This window comes from Mustela nivalis (genome assembly GCF_964662115.1).
Source record: "Mustela nivalis genome assembly, chromosome: 3".
NCBI lineage: Eukaryota > Metazoa > Chordata > Mammalia > Carnivora > Mustelidae > Mustela > Mustela nivalis.
The window spans coordinates 20,782,187-20,800,438 of record NC_139022.1 but is presented as its reverse complement, the minus strand read 5'-3'; the positions used below and the strand labels follow the sequence as shown (position 1 = coordinate 20,800,438).

The following is an 18,252-nucleotide window of genomic DNA, read 5'->3' as shown; positions in this document are numbered from 1 at the left end:
GCGAGCATCAAGGGGTTGGAAATACGGTACAAACTCCCATGAAGCCACCTCTCCCTCTAAACTATTCTTCTCTCTGCCAAATTCTGCTTCGGTCAGCCTAAGGATCAAATACCTGTCTTTGGGCAATAAAGTGATGTGCATTAATCAATCATTGGCCCTAACTGGCAAGTTCCTTAAAAACTCATGGGACACAGATGGTTGCCATGACTTTCCCAGGAAGCAGCTACTGTCTTTCCATGAATGCGGCATGAAAATACAGGGCTGGGTGAGCAGATGAATGTCCACTCGTGAAACAATCATGCTGAGGACAATAAACAGTAGTTTTGGATGGCAGATTTAAATTTCATTCACAGCCAAGAAAACACTCCAGATACATGATGTGTCTCCACTTCCTGCTGTTTCCAACATCTGAGTCCTCCCTTCCATTCCTGTTTCCACCACTTCAGTAAATGTCTCCCATCCTCATTGCATATAAAAAAGGCTCTGATTCTTTCTATTCTAATGTCTGTAAGACATTACTGTGAACAAGAGCAGGGGATAATTCCTCCTCCAAACCCATCTACGAAATAAAGGGTTCTATTCAGGATCATGACAAGCTGAGGAATCCCTCAAGAGAACTTCCAGAGTCATTTCAACCTGTAAGGCTGGCTAAAATGTTCCTCACCATCCGCCACACCAGGGCTATAACTGATGAGTGTCTCCACCATGCAGGTCCCTAAGGATGACATGATCGCTGGGAAACCAGGCACGAGGCAAGCAAAAATAAGCACCTGCTCTTCTGCAAAGTTTGTCTGAAGTGCTTGAAGCCACAGAAGAAACAGATTGACTCCTTCAGATCTTACCTAAAAACAAAATTAAAGGTGACAAAATTAAACACATGTTTATGCAGAGATGCACTGCAATGCAGATTCAGTTCTGAGAAAGAAAAACTAGAAATTAAAGGTACCGTTAAACTCCTGCACCAAGTTCTTAGTGACAAGAAATCAGGCGTGCTGCAAGAAGCCCAAGGGTGAAGAGTTGGGGTCTGGAGCCACAGTGCCTGGTTCCAATGCAGGCTCTGCTTTTTGCTTTTTGCTTGCTTAGCTGTGGCCAGTGGAGAACCACCAAACTTCTCCCTTTGCATCAGTCTCTACCTCTGAAAAATAAGGATGATAAAAGAATTTACCACAAAGTGTTTGCACAGGGATAAGTGACTTACAACAGTGCCTGTATCATCAACTGTCATTTAATCACAAAAATAATGCAAAGACAATCATCCTCCAAATTTACAGTGTGCTTTGAATAGGGTTTTTTCTATAATATGCTTATGTATCATGGAAAGTTCTTGAAAAATCTCCGAGCTAAATAAGACCTTAAAGACCTGGCTCAGTTATTTGACCTTGAAGCCCATTCATCAGGCATTTCTACACCAGCCCTCCTTTTTTTTTTTTTTTTTTTTTTGCCTGTGCAGGTAGCTACCTTGAGGGCTGCCGCCAAATCATCACTTCCACAAAGAACCATTCAGAAATTTCTGGAACTCATATCATTGCTAAACTTCTGGCACAAGTCCATTGTTCCTGGTGGATGCTTCCAGTAGTAGGAAATGGAACATGCTCAATGAGGGCAGGGGGTTGTGTTTGGCTTGCCCACTGCCATATCTCCAGCACCTAGAAAGGTGCCTGAAACACATAGCTGGCATCCAGTAAATGTGTGCAATAAATGAGTGAACTAGACAAAAATAGATATGCACTGGTAGACGTGGCCTGTGGCGTACAGCTTCAAAAGCAGGAGAGTATTGAGAGTCCTACATGGTAGGTTGCATGGCACTGAGTTAAAGAAAATGGGTCCTACAATCAGACCAAAGGTTAAACCTCGAAAGTTGTGCGATCTTGGACAAGTCACCTACAAGAACAAAGACCCCTGTCTTCTATTGATAACAGCTGGGAAGAGAGAATCCATTTCAGAACGAAAGGGGACACAGGACGGCTGTGTACGACACTTATATTGTGGTCAAGATAGCAGTGTAAATTCACTTCATGGAGTCCCACACCATCATCCCTCACTACCATTTGAAATACATGGTAATAAGAGATGAAATATATATATATTTTTTTTTCAGTGTAACAGTATTCGTTGTTTTTGCACCACACCCAGTGCTCCATGCAATCCGTGCCCTCTCTAATACCCACCACCTGGTTCCCCCAACCTCCCACCCCCTACCCCTTCAAAACCCTCAGATTATTTTTCAGAGTCCATAGTCTGTCATGGTTCACCTCCCCTTCCAGTTTCCCTCAACTCCCTTCTCTCCATCTCCCCTTGTCCACCATGCTATTTGTAATGCTCCACAAATAAGTGAAACCATATGATAATTGACTCTCTCTGCTTGACTTTTTTCACTCAGCATAATCTCTTCCTGGAAGAGATTATATATATATTTTTAAAAGATTTATTTACTTACTTATTTATTTGACAGAGAGAGATCAAAAGTAGGCAGAGAGGCAGAGAGAGAGAGGAGGAGGAAGAGGGCTCCCTGCTGATGCAGGACTCAATCCCAGGACCCTGAGATCATAACCTGAGCTGAAGAAACAGGCTTAACCCTCCCACTTAGCCACCCAGGTGCCCCTAGATTAAACACATATATTTTTTAAAGATTTTATTTATTTATTTGGCAGACAGAGATCACAAATAGGCAGAGAGGCAGGCAGAGAGAGAGGAAGGGAAGCAGGCTCCCTGCTGAACAGAGAGCCTGATGTGGGGCTCAATCCCAGGACCCTGGGATCATGCCTTCAAGCCGAGCCGAAGGCAGAGGCTTTAACCCACTGAGCCACCCAGGCACCCCTAGATTAAATATATATTTTTTTAAGAGAAGAGAAAAGTTAGCAAGTGAACCTCGGTAAAAAACAAAACAAAACAAACAAAACCCAAAACTGACAAACATCTCCATGAAGCAGCAACCGCAGAAATTCTCAGTGATGCACAGATGTGTAGCGACAGGAAAAGATGTCTGGAGGCTGACTTCAAGGAGGACAAGCCGCTCCCACTGGAGATAAAGGCAGACAGAAAGGCCTGCTCGCTTGCTGCCTGAAGCCACAACTTCAACTGGGCTGCGGACTTGATTGCACACCACTTGCTTCACCAGAACACTGTGAGGTTTCCAGTAGCTCATTACATCTAAACACTACTGCCTCCTTTAACAAGGTTTCCCTTCCAGATTGCCCCTGACTTACAGGGATAGGCAGTAGGTGTCCCTCCACGTGCTCCTTCCAAATTCTCTCCTCTCTCTGCTTTCTTCTGATCCACTTTTTATTTATGGGCTAGCTTTACAGGATATCCCTTCTGTGATTAAACAGGTCTTAATAATTCTACCTTTTGTAAAGGAAGCCTTCCACAATTATTTAGATGTTGATAAATATTTACCTCTGAATCTCCATAAATCATCACTTTATATGGCACCAACATGTAGAAAATAAGAATGAAGTTACCCAATTTTCAGAATGAAGCATACAAATGACAACCTACCATCTAAAGCCAGAGACAGAAAGAGAACATCTGCATAAACTAAAGTAATGCGGGTTCCTTATTCATTCATATTTATTATGCAAAATGGAAGTTTTAGGAAGATTAGAATAATGCATACTTGTTCTATTATATAGGCAACTAATCCTCTGTAGATGGTAATGTATCCATAACTCCATCTCAAATCTAGAATTTCTGAACACGAGGAGAGGGTATTAAAATCTCCTCTGTGGGAGGCAGAGCATTACAGTGTCTGGCTCTGGCCTTCCTGCTGCAGGATGAGACTTGCAATTAGTGATGGCAAATGGAATTCACAAAACATTTCTGGGCTTTAGAAGACATCGGAAAACTAGCAAAGGACTTAGTAAATGGTAGGAAAGGAAGCAGGAAGAGGGAGGTGGCAGAAACAAGTGAGCCAAAACCTGATCTGTAAGCAACAAGCTCAAGAGAAACAAATCAGGGTGCCAGAGAACAAATGCCATTTTCACTGCAGGATCTCTACAGGCCTGTGCCCTCCAGACCCCGTTCCCACCACACGGTAAGTTGGGGGAACTGAACCTGAGATTTCCTTAATAAACCAGGACCCTCAAATGGAACCAAAGTGATCCCAACCAAGAACACTCCCAGCCTCCTGGCAAAGGAAAGACAAACCCTCCAGGAAAAAACATACAGACAAACAAACAAACAACAAAAAAAAAAACACCAAAAAACAGAATTAAAAGAGATTACATCTATGTTCCAATAAATCTGGTCTCAAAATCCCTTCACAGAGCATGCAAGAAATGAGGCCACTGTGAGAGACAGAAGACTGAGGGAAAATGAAGACTTTAGACACTGGAATGATCAGATACAGAATAGAAAATATTACATGTTAATTGTTTAAGAACACAAAAGAGGTTTAAAAATGAAGAAGGATCAAGAGCCTATCAAAAGCAACAGGCCAAGTGTGAACATGGAACTGAAGGAAGTTAAACAGGGACCAAAAATCACTGAGACGTAAAACACAACAGAAAACACACCAGAATGGTGGGGCAGTAGATGAGCCCCGAATGAAGGACTTCACAACACTGCACCAAGAAGTGAAGACATTCCCCAGAATGCAACACAAGGAGGCAGGAGAAGAGGATGAACGCCAGCTTGAGAGACACGAACAACAGACGGGAGGTTTAAATAAGAATCCTGGGAAGTACAGCAGAAAGACAGAGTCAGAATTTCAGAAGAAAACAGCTGAGGATATTACAGAAATGATAAATCCAGAAATACAGGAAATGCACAGATACCAAGCAAGATGAGAAATCTTCAATTAAACATTTTGTGGTAAAGCTATAGAACACCAAAAACTAAGAAAAGGTTTTAAGGAAAAGGCATTTAAAGGAATGAACAGGGTGGAAACAGGGTTTAAAGCTGCTACAGTGGTAAGGAGATGCTAGTAAAATGGTACCTGTAAAGGGTGACAGGGGTATTTTTACTGCCACTACTGCTAATACTGTGTCTAATGCACATAACAACTGAAGACTGCGAAGGTTAAGCTGGAGCAGAAAAAAATTAAACGAATTATGACCCTCAAAAGAAGGATCATGTCGGGGCGCTTGGGTGGCTCAGTGGGTTAAGCCTCTGCCCTCAGCTCAGGTCATGATCCCAGGGTCCTGGGATCGAGTCCCGCATCGGGCTTTCTGCTCTGCAGGGAGCCTGCTTTCTCCTCTCTCTGCCTGCCTCTCTGCCTACTTGTGATCTCTGTCTGTCAAATAAATAAATAAAATCTTTTTTTAAAAAAAAAGAGGGATTATGCCAATGAATTTCACAACTCTGGTGATCACTTTAAAAGCATCTCTTCTTTTTATCATAGCATTTGTATCATGTCCAGGATGAGATATTACAGCACACATGATAGAATATTTTAAAGCAATAGTCCATTTTGCTCAAACTCCATGTTGAAAGCAAACGACTCTGTCAAACACTTTGAAGAAGGTAAAAGTAGTGGAACCATGTTTTGTCAAGAAAGCCCAGGGAGAAAAGCAGGTAGTAAAACCAAGTAGCAGTATCGAGGAAGGGCAGCCTCAGGAAGAAAATGAACACCGTTTTCTTCTGCTTTGTTCTCTTTTTTGTTTTCTTGTTGTTGGTATCTTTTTTTTTTTTTTTGGTCTTTCCCAGAAATCACTTCATATATATACATTTATCTGTTCAACTTCAGTGAAAGTTGGGAGGAAAAGGTGCCAGAACTTTTGAATGGTTGTCTTCAGCTGAGTGCTTATTTTCTTCCTTCAGTTTCTCTGGGGTTTCCCACTATTCTTCAATAAACATGTGTTGCTTTCTGGCAGGGTAAAGCCAAATGCATTTTTAAAAGAAGTAATGGCAGGTCATCCATCCATCCAGATCAGGAGAGAGTCCATACCAGAAAAGGCAGAGAGGGTAGTAGACTCCCCTCTGTGAGTTCCTGCCCTCTTGGTCTTTCCTCAGCCCTTGCTCTCTGCTATGTCTCTCCAGTCACACCCCAAACCCAGAGAAACAAAAGGACTCTTCAAAACTTAAACCCTGTGAGAAGGGCCACGCGGAGGCAAGGAGAGCCCTGTAAGACTCTGAGCCATGTGGTCTGTATCTGAGACTGCACATCTCCTTAAGCCACGTTCCATTCCCTGCATGCCTAATGTTGGCCTTGTGTTCTACAGAAGCAGTCAGGGCATCCATACACTCCTCTCTGTGTGCTTTTCTGTATACCTGATCCCATCTCAACCCACAACATCCAGCAGCATGCACCATCTGTCATCTCCCTTCAGTCAACCTGCAAATAGGTAAACACAGCCTGTAAAACCCACCCTTGTCCAAGCTATGTCTGGAGTTATGATTGTCTGTGTCTTTACCATCAAACTTTCTAAAAGGCTATTCTTGTGTGTGACCTCCATGGTATCACGCCCAGTCACTCTATCTCTATGTCTGGCTTAGGACTCCACTACTCACCTCCCATTTTCTTTCAGTACTCAGTGACAACCTCCTCGATCTACCCCCACCCCCTAATCAAGCTGCTTTGCAACTTTTCACATCATCAAACATTGCTGACATTTCATTCCTTGAAATCTCTCTTCTCTAGACATCTGTGCAAAAATGCCTTCCTGGCATCAAAGCCACATCCCTCCCCTTCCATCCACTACTCCTTTATTCTTCCCCTTTATCTGCCCAAGAAAAGAAAGAATTACCCTAAATCCTTAACTGTCACTCTCTCTACAAGGAATATATCCCTTGGCAACAGCATGATTGCATCTCTCTTCCCCCAAGCACCCATTCCTACATTTTGACTGTCCAACCAGAACCTACACCTGCACGTCCAACAGACACCTCAACTCAGATTGCCTAAAGCTGCACTCCTCCTCTTACCTCCTGCACCTGGCTCCCTTCCTGAGTTGCCACAATTGTTGTGGCAGTTGACACATCAGACTCAACATTCTGAAAGCACAGAGGCACCCCTAAGCCTACTGCAGCATTTATTTTTCCATAGCCGAGATATGGAAGTAGCCCAAGTGTCCAGCAACAGAAGACAAAGTGGTACATACACACAATGGTATATTACTCAGCCATCAAAAAGGATGAGATCCTGATATTTACAACAGTATGGATGTACCTAGAGGGTATTGTGCTAAGCAAAATAAGTCAGACATAGAAAAACAAATACTGTATCTCCAGGGATGAATCCTTAAAAAATGCCCTACATATTCAAGTTTTAAGGCAGGACCAGAAGCAACAGTTTTAGCATATATCACCACGATATAAAATAAAATCTTTAAAAAAAAAAAAGGAAATAATAGGACAACAGCAATTAGGGTAAAAAGACTTAACAACTGTCTTGCTCAACATCACCAGCACCACACCAGCTACACGTCTGACCCCCAGACCAGCATAGCAGGTGTGAGGACAGGTCCAAGCAGAGAAAGTGTTACTTGTCACATTTTTTGAAAAATGATAAACAGAAGGGATGCCTGGGTGACTAGGCTGGTTGAGCGGCCAACTCTTGATCTCAGCTCGGATCTTGATCTCACGGTGGTGAGTTTGAGTTCCACACTGGGCTCTGCACTGGGTGTGGAGCCTGCTTTAAACTAAACTAAACTAAACTAAACTAAAATAACACCTCTATCAAAATTACGTGAATTCACAACTTACATGTAAGTCAAGTTCTACTTGTTCTAAGACAGCATGAAAACCAAGATGTTGTTATCAAGACAGGAAGCAAGATAAATTGTGTATTCCATGTGCCGTGAGATGACTCCGACTGCATCCAAGTCAGCCATGGCCCTCCACACATCTGCAAGAGAGGGTATATTATCCACATTAGCACAGAGGAAACCAAGGCTCAGAGAGGTTAAAAAAAAAAAAAAGAGTCCAAGATCATAGCATCATTTAGCAGCATAGCCAGAATGTATAGGAATTACCTCAAAACAGGCCACACTAGTGGAAGAATACCTTAGTGTGGAGTTATGAAAACCCAGGTAGAACGCTGCCTCAGAAAGGCAGATAATCAATAAAGGAAAAATAAAGAGGCGCCTGGGTGGCTCAGTCGGTTAAGCATCTGCATTGGGCTCAGGTCATAAATAATCCTGGGATCTTGCCCTATGTCAGACTTCCTGCTCAGCAGGGAGTCTGCTTCTCCCTCTGCCTCTGCTCCCCATTCATTCTCATAAACAAACAAATCAATAAAATCTTACCCAAAAAAAAGAAAAAATAAAGATTATAAGCTTACAATAAAGATATGAATGACGAGTCAAAGCTTTCAGTGACACACCCACAACTGCCTACAGTTCTCTGGCTAAAACATGGGTGGAATTGATGGGGTTAGAAGAACAGGAGGCACATAGGCCCGGACAGCACAGCCCCAGCAGATGCAGAATCCTGGTGTAGGTTTAGCTAGCTTTCATTGTCCTTTAAAATGTCAAAGCTAAAGAAATCTGGTAGGGTTATTGAAGTCTGTTCCTGGGGGATGCCTGGTTGGCTCAGTCTGTTAGGCAGCAGCCTAACATGACTCAGGTCATGATCACAGGGTCCTGGGATCAAGTCCGACATCAGACCCCTTACCCAACCAGAAGCCTGCCTCTCCCTCTGCCTGTTGCTCCCCCTGCTTGTGCTCTCTCACTGACAAATAAATAATCTTTAAAAAGAAAGAAGAAAGAAAAAAAAGAAAAGAAAAATAAAATCTGATACACAGTATAGAACAACTCAAAGGATGGTACTTTCTTGGGCTGATTTCTGTTTGTTTGATTTTAAGTAGGTTCCTCAGCCAGCATGGACACTAGTGCAGGGTTTGATCTCAGGACCCTAAGACCATGAACTGAGCCAAAGGCAGACAATCGATTAAGCCACCCAGGCACCCCACTTTCTTGGGTTCTAATGGGACTTTTCCTAGGTTCTAATCCTAGCTGTACTGGCTGCCAGGGGGAATGAAGTCCAGCACCACAAGAAAAGCATCCCAAGGCAGCAGTCCTCTGCAGAAGATTTGCTGGTGGCTGCCATCATCAAAGAGTCAGTGGGTGAAGTTGTTGAAGCACAGTGGGAACAATGATAGCCACTGCCTTTTGGGTGTCACTGAATCATCCTACTCATCTTCAGGAAGCCTGGCCCTTCTCCAGTCAACGCAGCAAAAGCAAACTTGTTAGAAGAACAGGGGAGGGGGTCATCTCCCTCCCTCCCAGAAACTGAAGCAACCAGCCAAACAGTGCAGCACTGGAGTAAAAATAAAAATATGAAGGAATGTGGCTGCACCTGGGTAGCTCTGTCTGTTAAGCATCTGCCTTTGGGTCAGGTCCTGATCTCAGAGACCTGGGATCTGAGACCCACATCAGGCTCCATGCTCAGTGAGGAGTCTCCCTTTCCTTCTCCCTCTGCCCCTGCTCCTAGCTCATTCTCTCTCTCTCTCAAATAAATAAAATCTTTAAAATAAGAAATTTAAAAATGAAGGAATGAATCAAAATGCAGAATTCAGAAACAGAACTACAGATATAAAAACTACATATAAAAACCTGAAATATGACCCGGTGAGTGAGGAAGGATTATTAAATCATGATACTGTATGAATTGATTGCCAATTTTTTCTTAGAACATAGAGCACACTGCACTACACAAAAACGAAAACACAAAATTAGGATTGAATACAAAAACAAAATTATCAGTGTTATTCCATCAAGTGTTTCTCTAACCTACTGATCAAAACCTCAGTTCATCCTCCAAAAGAATCTGGGCACCACCTCAGCACACATGAACACATTTTCAGGCCACAGTTCACACTGCTCCAGTCCCCACTCTAAGTCCTGAGCCATGGGCTCTTCCAGGCAAAGCCACCACCAACTAGGCCCCGGCCCTAGAAATCCCCAAACCCAACCACTTCACAACAGGGAGACTCAGGGAGATTCAAATGGGCAGAAACGTGGGACTTTGACTTTTTTTTTTTAATTAAAAGAAAAATACAGCAAGAAACATTTCTAGCACAAAGTGAAGAGCTAATCTTTCACAATGTCGAGAGTATTAGAATTATCAATACACCATCAGTAGTTTGATAGGTCAAACAGGCCAAAAGCTGGAAACACAAGAGGAAATGCTCACAGTAAACAGACCTGAAAGCCAGGGCCTGGACTGGCTGACATGGCTCTGCCGCTTACCACAGCGAGAAAGTGTAACTTTCCTGGGCCTCAACTTCCCTCCTGGCCAGCAGGAAAGTGGCAACACCACAAAATTCATATCTGGTCGGGGATTACGTGAAAGGAGAATGCTCAGTGAGAGCCCCGCCACACCGCCCATCCAGCCACAGTCTATGCCCAGTGAATGGGAATTTCCTCTACTGCAGCCACACGAAGAGCTGAAGGATCTGCACAGGATGCCTGTTTATTTACCAGTCACAAAACCACGTTCTGCCATAAACAGAGAGGGCAAGAGACCCCAAGAGATGGGAATATCCCTCACCCTTGCCTGGACCAGGCTTTCAAGACAAGTTGGAAAGCCCACAGCAGCTCTGCCACTGACTCTGAATGAGCCTTTGGAAGACAACACCATCCCAAACAACAGTTTAATTTACTTCTCTTTAAAAAGCAGTGAGACAAGGTCTTGGCCACATCTTCATAAATTAACAGCTTAGGAGGCTAAACCCCAATGATTTAGTTATGTCCCCAGCAGGCAAACCTCCACTCGTGGGCAGCTTCAGGGAGAAAGGGTGCCTCCCCATCCATGAGGACACCCTCTGACATTCATCTGAAGATGCTTCCTACCCATGGGCATTTACTCCCTGGAACTCCCCCATCTAAGTTCCTCTCTGGATGCTGCACGAGGCAACTTCCTCACACCCCCATCACCACTGGTGACACCGCAGCTATCCCCGAGCCTTCAAGCAGGGTGCACCTGTCTTTGCTGCCAAGCGTCCCATCAGCTCAGCTCCATCACTGATTTCTGTACCCATAATTAATTAACTTATGCATGTATGTATTTATTTATTTTTACAGCTTCATTTATTTTAGGGAGAGATAGACAGAGAGAGAGATACAGAGAGAGCACACACACACAAATACAGGGAGATAGAACCTCCAGCAGATTCTACACTGAGAGCAGAGCACACCTCAGGGCTCAATCCCACCACCCTGAGATCATGACCTTAGCTGAAACCAAGAGTTGGATGCTTCAACAACTGAGCCACCAGGCACCCCTCTGTACCCTTAATCTTAAGAAAAGACAGACACCGCTTCTTTCTGTCAGCCACGACCTCATAAGCCATCTGTCACACAGCCAAAGTTTCCAGAGGGTAGGACCAGGTCTGCAACACCAGTGATGCCATAGTATCTCCATAAAACTACAATCTAGTGAGTACCAGGCTCTGCTCTAAGCTCCTAATATGGCCTTCTATTTTGTACCCCTCACAGACCTACATGCTAGGTATTATCCACAGTGCACAGAGGAAGACACTGAGGTCCATGGCTTACCCAAGCGATCTACTTTTATGTGGCAGCAGCAGGGGCCTGAACCCAAGTCTGTGACTCCAAGGCCCCTCCATCAACTCTGTTACTCATGCAGCCCCAACATAGTCATCAATTACCTCCCTAAACCCTCATCCCTCCTGTGAAAAAGCATGGTCTTCTGCCATTTCCCAGATGGGAAGAAAGCCGGCGTGAGCCAGATATAGTGACCTGCCCATGATGGTACAGGCGATGTCCCCTCTGTTCTCCCCCCAACACCCATGTCATTCTGCACGAGGCCCCATGGTGTCCTTCATGCTTCCAGTGGAAAACTCTGGTGAGACCACCAGTCTCCTGGCAGGCCTTCAACTTGACCCTGGAGGACAGGACCAGTTAGGAGAAACCGGCTAGTTAAGCCTCTGAAATGGGGTCCTACCACCCAGGAAAACCCCCTTATCTCCAGGGCATCGCCCGTGTGAATTAGCTGGATTTGTAGAGGGCTCCACAAGCACCAAGCATTGCTGAGTCACTTTCTCTAAGGTGGTGGCTGAGACAAAAAGGACCCAGGAAAGAAAGGCATAGGCTGTTGTGGAACTCCAGTGCCTTGGCATCAACAATTAATGTGAGCAGCTGCCTCTGCTCACCAGATCTGCATTTTATGTGGGGCACACTGTTCAAAGTTTACACCCCCCATCTCTGTAACCTTCACGACAACCCCTGGAGCTCCCTGCACCATCATTACCACCTCACAGACAAGGAGACAAGGCATGAGGGGTTTGTAGAATGATGCAGCTCTGTGCTGGGGCCAACCGGGGGAGGACTCCCACAGGCTTGCTCTTCCCACTGCTGCAGAAGCAGCTGAAAACAACGAGTTTTTCAGTTTGCATTATGTAGAGTGGAAAAGTCAACCATAAAGGTCATTCAATTTTTAAATGGGTTATTCCTCAGGATAAAAACTGTTCCAAAAAATAATTTCCAAGAAGTTCAACATATTCCTCCTTCCAGGTGCCTGGAATGTGATGGAGTGTTGTTAAAATAAGTTCTGGCCCATCAGTATGCCAGACAGAAACTGGAAGTAAGCTGTTGCAGGTCCCCAAAGGCTCCGTCACAACCCTAAGAGAAGACATATAACTTTCACTGTCCCAAAGTGGTTATGTTTAAAAAAAAAAAAAAAGGCACAGGTGGAACATTTTAAATTACAGACTTTCAATGCAGGGGCATTGGGGGCGGGGGGGGTGTCCTCCAACTACCCCCAAATGTTTCAGCTATATATAGTGACTTACCAAAGTGACTCATCACAAGTACCTACAAGGCGACTGACAGGCAACTGACCGATGAGGAAGGTATTCGGACTGCTTAACAAAACCAACACAACTTAGAATTTTCATTATTAAGAAGAGAAAACCATTTATTAAACACTCACCAGGCACCAAACCCGCTAGGCACTGTCACACGCTCTACTCATCACAAGGCTGCCAAACTCAGTGCAGAAACTGAGGCTGAGTAAGTCACCTAAGATCATGCAGCACCAGAAACTGGATTCCAACCAGTTCTGACATCAAAGCCCACCCCACCTTGCTGCAATGCTTCAGAACCTAAGCTTTGTGATGATCAATAAACTACATGCTTAACAATGTTTACACATCTCTGTTAGAATTCAGGGAAAGGTTTTTAAAAATGACATACACAAGGGGAAAAAATAATACAGTTTCTGGAGGCAGGCTGCCCAGGGTTCAAATCTTGGCTCCTCCACTTGCAAGCTGTGTGACCTTGGACTCCTTTAGCTCCCCTGTGCCCATATTTCCATGCATTAAAATGGTAGCCATAACAGACCCTATCTCCTAAGGCAAATAAAGCATTTTGGTGTTGTTGTTCTTGTTTTAAGATTTTATTATTTATTTGACAGAGAGAGAGAGACAGGGTGAGAGGGAACACACACAGGGGGAGTGTGAAAGGGAGAAGCAGGCTTCCCACTGAGCAGGAAGCCTGGTGAGGATTAGATCCCTGCACCCTGGGAGCATAACCTCAGCTGAACAACTGAGCCACCCAGGTGCCCACAAATAAAACATTGAGAATCATTCCTGGCATGAGTTAAACCTCAGAAGGTGTGGGCTGGTGTTACTTCTTGCTGGCCACTAGATAGAGTCAGCAGCCTCAGGCCCACTGTTTTAGCAACTCATTTGCATATACAAAGACCAGGCTCAGCCACTTTGTGCTTACCCTATGATTTCTTCCTGTCACTAACATCTCTCCTCACTCCTGCTCTGTGGCACTAAGCTCTGGGCCTCAACTTCCCATCTGTCAAATGAGGTGAGGAGCCCAGCTGATCTATCTGAGGTCCTTCCAGCTGGGCAACCTAGGGTTCTTGGTAACTCAGGGCCCAGAAATTTCAGAACCATCCTAACACAAACATTACCAGATGACACTCACTCAATTTCCTCAAATCTTCTCTTCCGTGTTATGTATAAATGCTTATTTTCATGGCAAATCTTCTCCAAGATCCCAGATCTCCACGAGCACCCAGAATAGGCTGGGCAGGCATCCCCAGTGCTGAGGCTGGGGACATGATGGTCAGAAGCTCTGACCTCCAGGGGAGATGGATTCCAAATCAAGCTGCTCTGATAAGCACGTCTTCCCTGTTAGAGAGGATTTCAACAGAGCACAGTTAAGAGGAAGTGCAGGTAAGAAACTCAGAACTTGGCCCACCGGACAGAGGGCAGTAGGACAGTGGGCCGGAGGGGTGACAGAGGGATTGAGAGGAATGGCACGATCAACAGAGGCCAGCCAAGGCAGCACTGATGCTCAATGTGAGAGGGTGGGCTGGGGATACACTGTGAAAATGGCTTTGCACAAAGCAAAGTCCTGAGCAGGAACCTTCTGGGACCAGGTTGGACACTAAGGTGAGCTGAAAATGGCTGTGGCACCCAGTGCAGTCTGAATCTCACCCATGCCTCTCACAGGCTGGGTGACCCCGGACCAGTTATGCTATGTCCTTTAATGTTTCCTAAAGGGTATATTCACTCCATAACCCTGAGCCATGTTCTCATTTCGGTGAGTGTGGGAGGCCGCAATAAGGCTTGAGATGAGAACCAAAGCAGACCCTGACTTGTGGCTCCTTTAAAGTCCAAATAACCTAACAAAAGGTTTAGGACGGGAAAAGTTCAGGAGCACTGGGCAAGAGTCTGTGCTATGTGTTGTGCGCTCGCCTACGTGACTTCCCACACGCTTACTAAACAAATGAGAACAATTCGGTTGGGCTAAAAAGTTCGTTGCTGGTCCTTGCTGCCTTAGTACAACCCATAATTTACTTTCAGGTTTGCTGTATTTGTACTGGCATCAGCCATTTGGCGTCATGAGGAACCATAGTTGCTTAACTAAACACAGATGTAATGTCACTATATATATGGCCTTAAGGCTTTGAATAAACTTAGCACTGTTGGACATCCTCCACAATGCTCCTCCTGTCCCCCATCTCTTTGCTTCTCGAGTTCTTTTCTTCATCCTCTTACCCTCATGTTCCTGGTTGATTTGTTGCGCTGGCCACGACAGGTGAGGATCTGATGGTGCCCACTATCTACAGAGATCCAATATATACAACTAGGACAGCCTGGAGGGGGGTGGGCAACCCAGGCTGGACAGGGAGTTAAGAAGGAGTCAGGAAGGGCGCCTGGGTGGCTCAGTGGGTTAAGCTGCTGCCTTCAGCTCAGGTCATGATCTCAGGGTCCTGGGATCAAGTCCCGCATCAGGCTCTCTGCTCACTCTCTGCTTCCTCCTCTCTCTCTCTCCGCCTGACTCTCTGCCTACTTGTGATCTCTCTCTGTCAAATAAATAAAATAAAATAAAAAATCTTAAAAAAAAAAGGAGTCAGGAAGAAGTCATTCCCACACTTGAGGCATGGGTTGGTACTGACCAGAGACACTGGGCAAGAGACAGTGTCCTAGGACTGCTGTAAGACTAGCCGGGTCCAGGCAAAGCGCCTAACAGTGTGTAGATGTAACCCATCTGTAAAAGGTGGACGGGGGGTGGTGGTTGCAGCTGGTTGAGCATCTGACTCTTTGTTTTGGCACAGGTCCATTCACCTGGCCCATTCACCTGTGCCTGCATGTGTTCTGTGGTGTGCTCTTTATCTCTCTCTCTCTCTCTCTCTCAAATAAATAAATCAAAAAAAAAAAAAAAAAAGGAAGTCAGGAAGGATCAGGAGACCTGCTGTTAAGGTCCCAAAGACTCCACCCTCCTCAACTAGCCTCCGGAAATAAAGTAAGTGGATGCCCAGGAGCCTCCTGGACACAAAACTTTCCAAAGCAAAGCTTTCAATTTCATACTGGAGAAAAGGTTGTTGTGCAAATTCAAGACAAAAAAAGCCGGCCATGGTGGGGTGGGTTTGGACAGGGTTGGTCCTATAGGGCTCTGGACACTAAATGCCCACTGCCCAAGCCAGGAGCCTGGAGTCTGTGCAGCCAGTGCTTCCTGAGGCTTCCACATCATAGCCTCACTCTGAAGTTTCCTCCTGGAAGCTCCTTACCCAGGGAGGCCACCTGTGAGCACCCCCTCACACACACCCCAGCTTCTGCCCCTCCATCCAGCTGGAGTGAAGGATCCCCAAGCCTGCTCTCTCTGGTCTCTCCTGCACAGAGAGGAGTATGTGCCCTGGAAAGGAAGGTCCCTGAGGATACCTGAGTCCTTGGTCCAAAGACAGCTGGCTTGAGAATGTGGGGTTTCGGTGCTCTAGGCACAGCAGTTCCTAGAGGAAACAGGGTAGGGAGCTCCAAGGTGAAGGGGAGTCCCGAGAGTCTGGTATCACAGATGCCAGTGGCCCCCAAGTGGAAGAGTTTCAGTAACTCCAGAGGTGAGAGGGGCCAGGGGTCAGGCCTGGAGGTGGACAAGGACCTGTGGGGTAGGGGGCCGGAGATGGAAGTGATCCCAGGGTGGTTGCAGGCCCAAAGTAGAGGGGTGGGGGTGGGGGTGGGGGAAAGGGGTCCATGGGCCAGAAAAAAATGGTATTCTGGGGCCCCTGGGTAAAAGGCACTTGAAGTGGAGGGGGCCCAGTGGGGTCCAGGCTGCACGGGCAGAGCCAGCGCCTCTCAGGCTAGGGAGCCCGGCGATTCTGAGGGACAAAATTTTCCATCAAGTTCTGGAAAAGAAGCCTGTCAGCACAGGTGTCTCTCTGGGGTTCAGACGAGCCCAGTGGTGCTGGGCCCCTTGATGTCAGTAGGGCCCCACAGGTTCCATGGATACTGAGAAGTGGAGCGAGGGCTGTGGGGCAAGGGCTATGGGGCTTAGGAGCACCAGGCCCCCCTCCCGCTCCCTTGGACGAAGCAGCAGGTGGCAGCGGGCAGCATGGCCCCAGTCTCCCTCTCTGCCTAGCGCCCCTACTCCTCCCCAGCCCTCAGTACCTGAGTCAGCGGGGCACCGATGCACTCCCCCGCGCCTTGCCCAGCCAGCCCAGAACCCCTGCCTTCCCGGGAGTCGCTACTTGCTCAGTGAGTTTGCTGGGCCCACAGAAGGCGGTGGGCGGGGCAGGCAGGTGCAGGCCAGCTTTGGCGGGTGGGGGACGGCAAACAGCAGTGCAGGCCTCTCTGCAGGCCCGCGCGCCCTTGCCCAGCCTCCTGTTCAGTCCTGTCCGGTGAGGGGGCTGGCTGCGCCCCCTGCTGGTTCCCGCTGCTCTTCTGCTGACTCCAGGACCCCAGTCCCCGCCCAGTCCCAGCCTCCCTGCTGCTCCCTGCCACTGCTTGAGCTCCAGGCTAGGCCCGCTGCTGCTCCTGGGCGGCCGAGCTGTGGCCCCGGTGCGGTGTGGCTGGCCCTTTTCTCTACCCAGGGCACAGTGGAGCCGCGAGGGAAGGCCTGAGGGGATCTTCCGTCTGCTCAGTGCCAGTGGACACTCTCCAGGGGACTCTCTACCTGGTGGGCTCCACCCATGGCCATCTTGGAACCCCTGGAATCCCCTTCAGAGACCAGGTGAAGCCCTCCTTGGGGAATCCAGGCTCCTGGGACCAAGGCGAGTTGATCTTGTGTACTGCTGTGTTTGTTCCCTGGCCTGGCATGGATTGACAGTTGCTGAATTGATCTATTCTGGGGTCATCAAGGGCAGAGCAAAGAGTTCAGGGCTGGTATCCCCAGGCCTGGGGTCCACACAGGCTTGGAGCCCTCTTGGCTGTCCCTGACAGAATGACCAAAGAGGAACCCTCAGAAACATGGATCTGCCTTGAACTGGCAGAGCATTCAGGGACAGGAAGGGGAATGTCTCCTTCGCAGAGTATCTGGAAGCCTGAAGTGGAAGATGGATTTGTCTGAGCCATGGTCATTAGTGTTGGGCCAAGGAACCCCTGGCTTGCTTCTCCTACCTGCATCCTAGGTCTAAAAGGGTGTCTGGGTGGCTCCCTCAGTGCAGCATCTGTCCAGGGTCCTGGGATCCAGCCCTGCATCTGGCTCCCTGCTCAGTGCAGATCCTGCTTCTCTTTCATCCTCTCCCTCTACTTGTGCTGTCAAATAAAATAAAAAATAAAAAAAAGTTAAGAGGGGAGACAAAATGGCGCGGAAGTAGGAGGCGTCTTTTCAACTTGTACCCCAAAATGAGCTGATTACCTACCAATCACCCATGAACTCCAATCACCCATGAAATCAGCCTGAGATCAGAATTATACACGTGTGGATCTCTACAGGGGGAGAAGAAGCCAGTGGGCAGGTAAAGCAGAGTGGGAACTGTGAACTGATATCAGAAGATAAACAAAAGGGGGAGGGAGCTACCAGAGGCAACCAGTTGGAAAGTAATACCCCAATACAAGCGAGAGTGCCCTGCGTCTGGGGACCAGCATTAACTCGGAGACTGGTTGAAAGCACTCCA

General features: G+C 46.7%; 1 long non-coding RNA gene across 1 annotated transcript; it reads right to left on the bottom strand.

Moving 5' to 3' along the window:
* Nucleotides 1–1,009: 1,009 nt before the first annotated feature.
* On the bottom strand, nucleotides 1,010–17,884 carry LOC309860799. Its single transcript, XR_014309641.1, has 3 exons — nucleotides 17,753–17,884; nucleotides 7,645–7,786; nucleotides 1,010–1,135 (listed from the first exon to the last, which is right to left on the bottom strand). It is a non-coding gene; the product is annotated as an uncharacterized lncRNA (long non-coding RNA).
* Nucleotides 17,885–18,252: the final 368 nt, after the last annotated feature.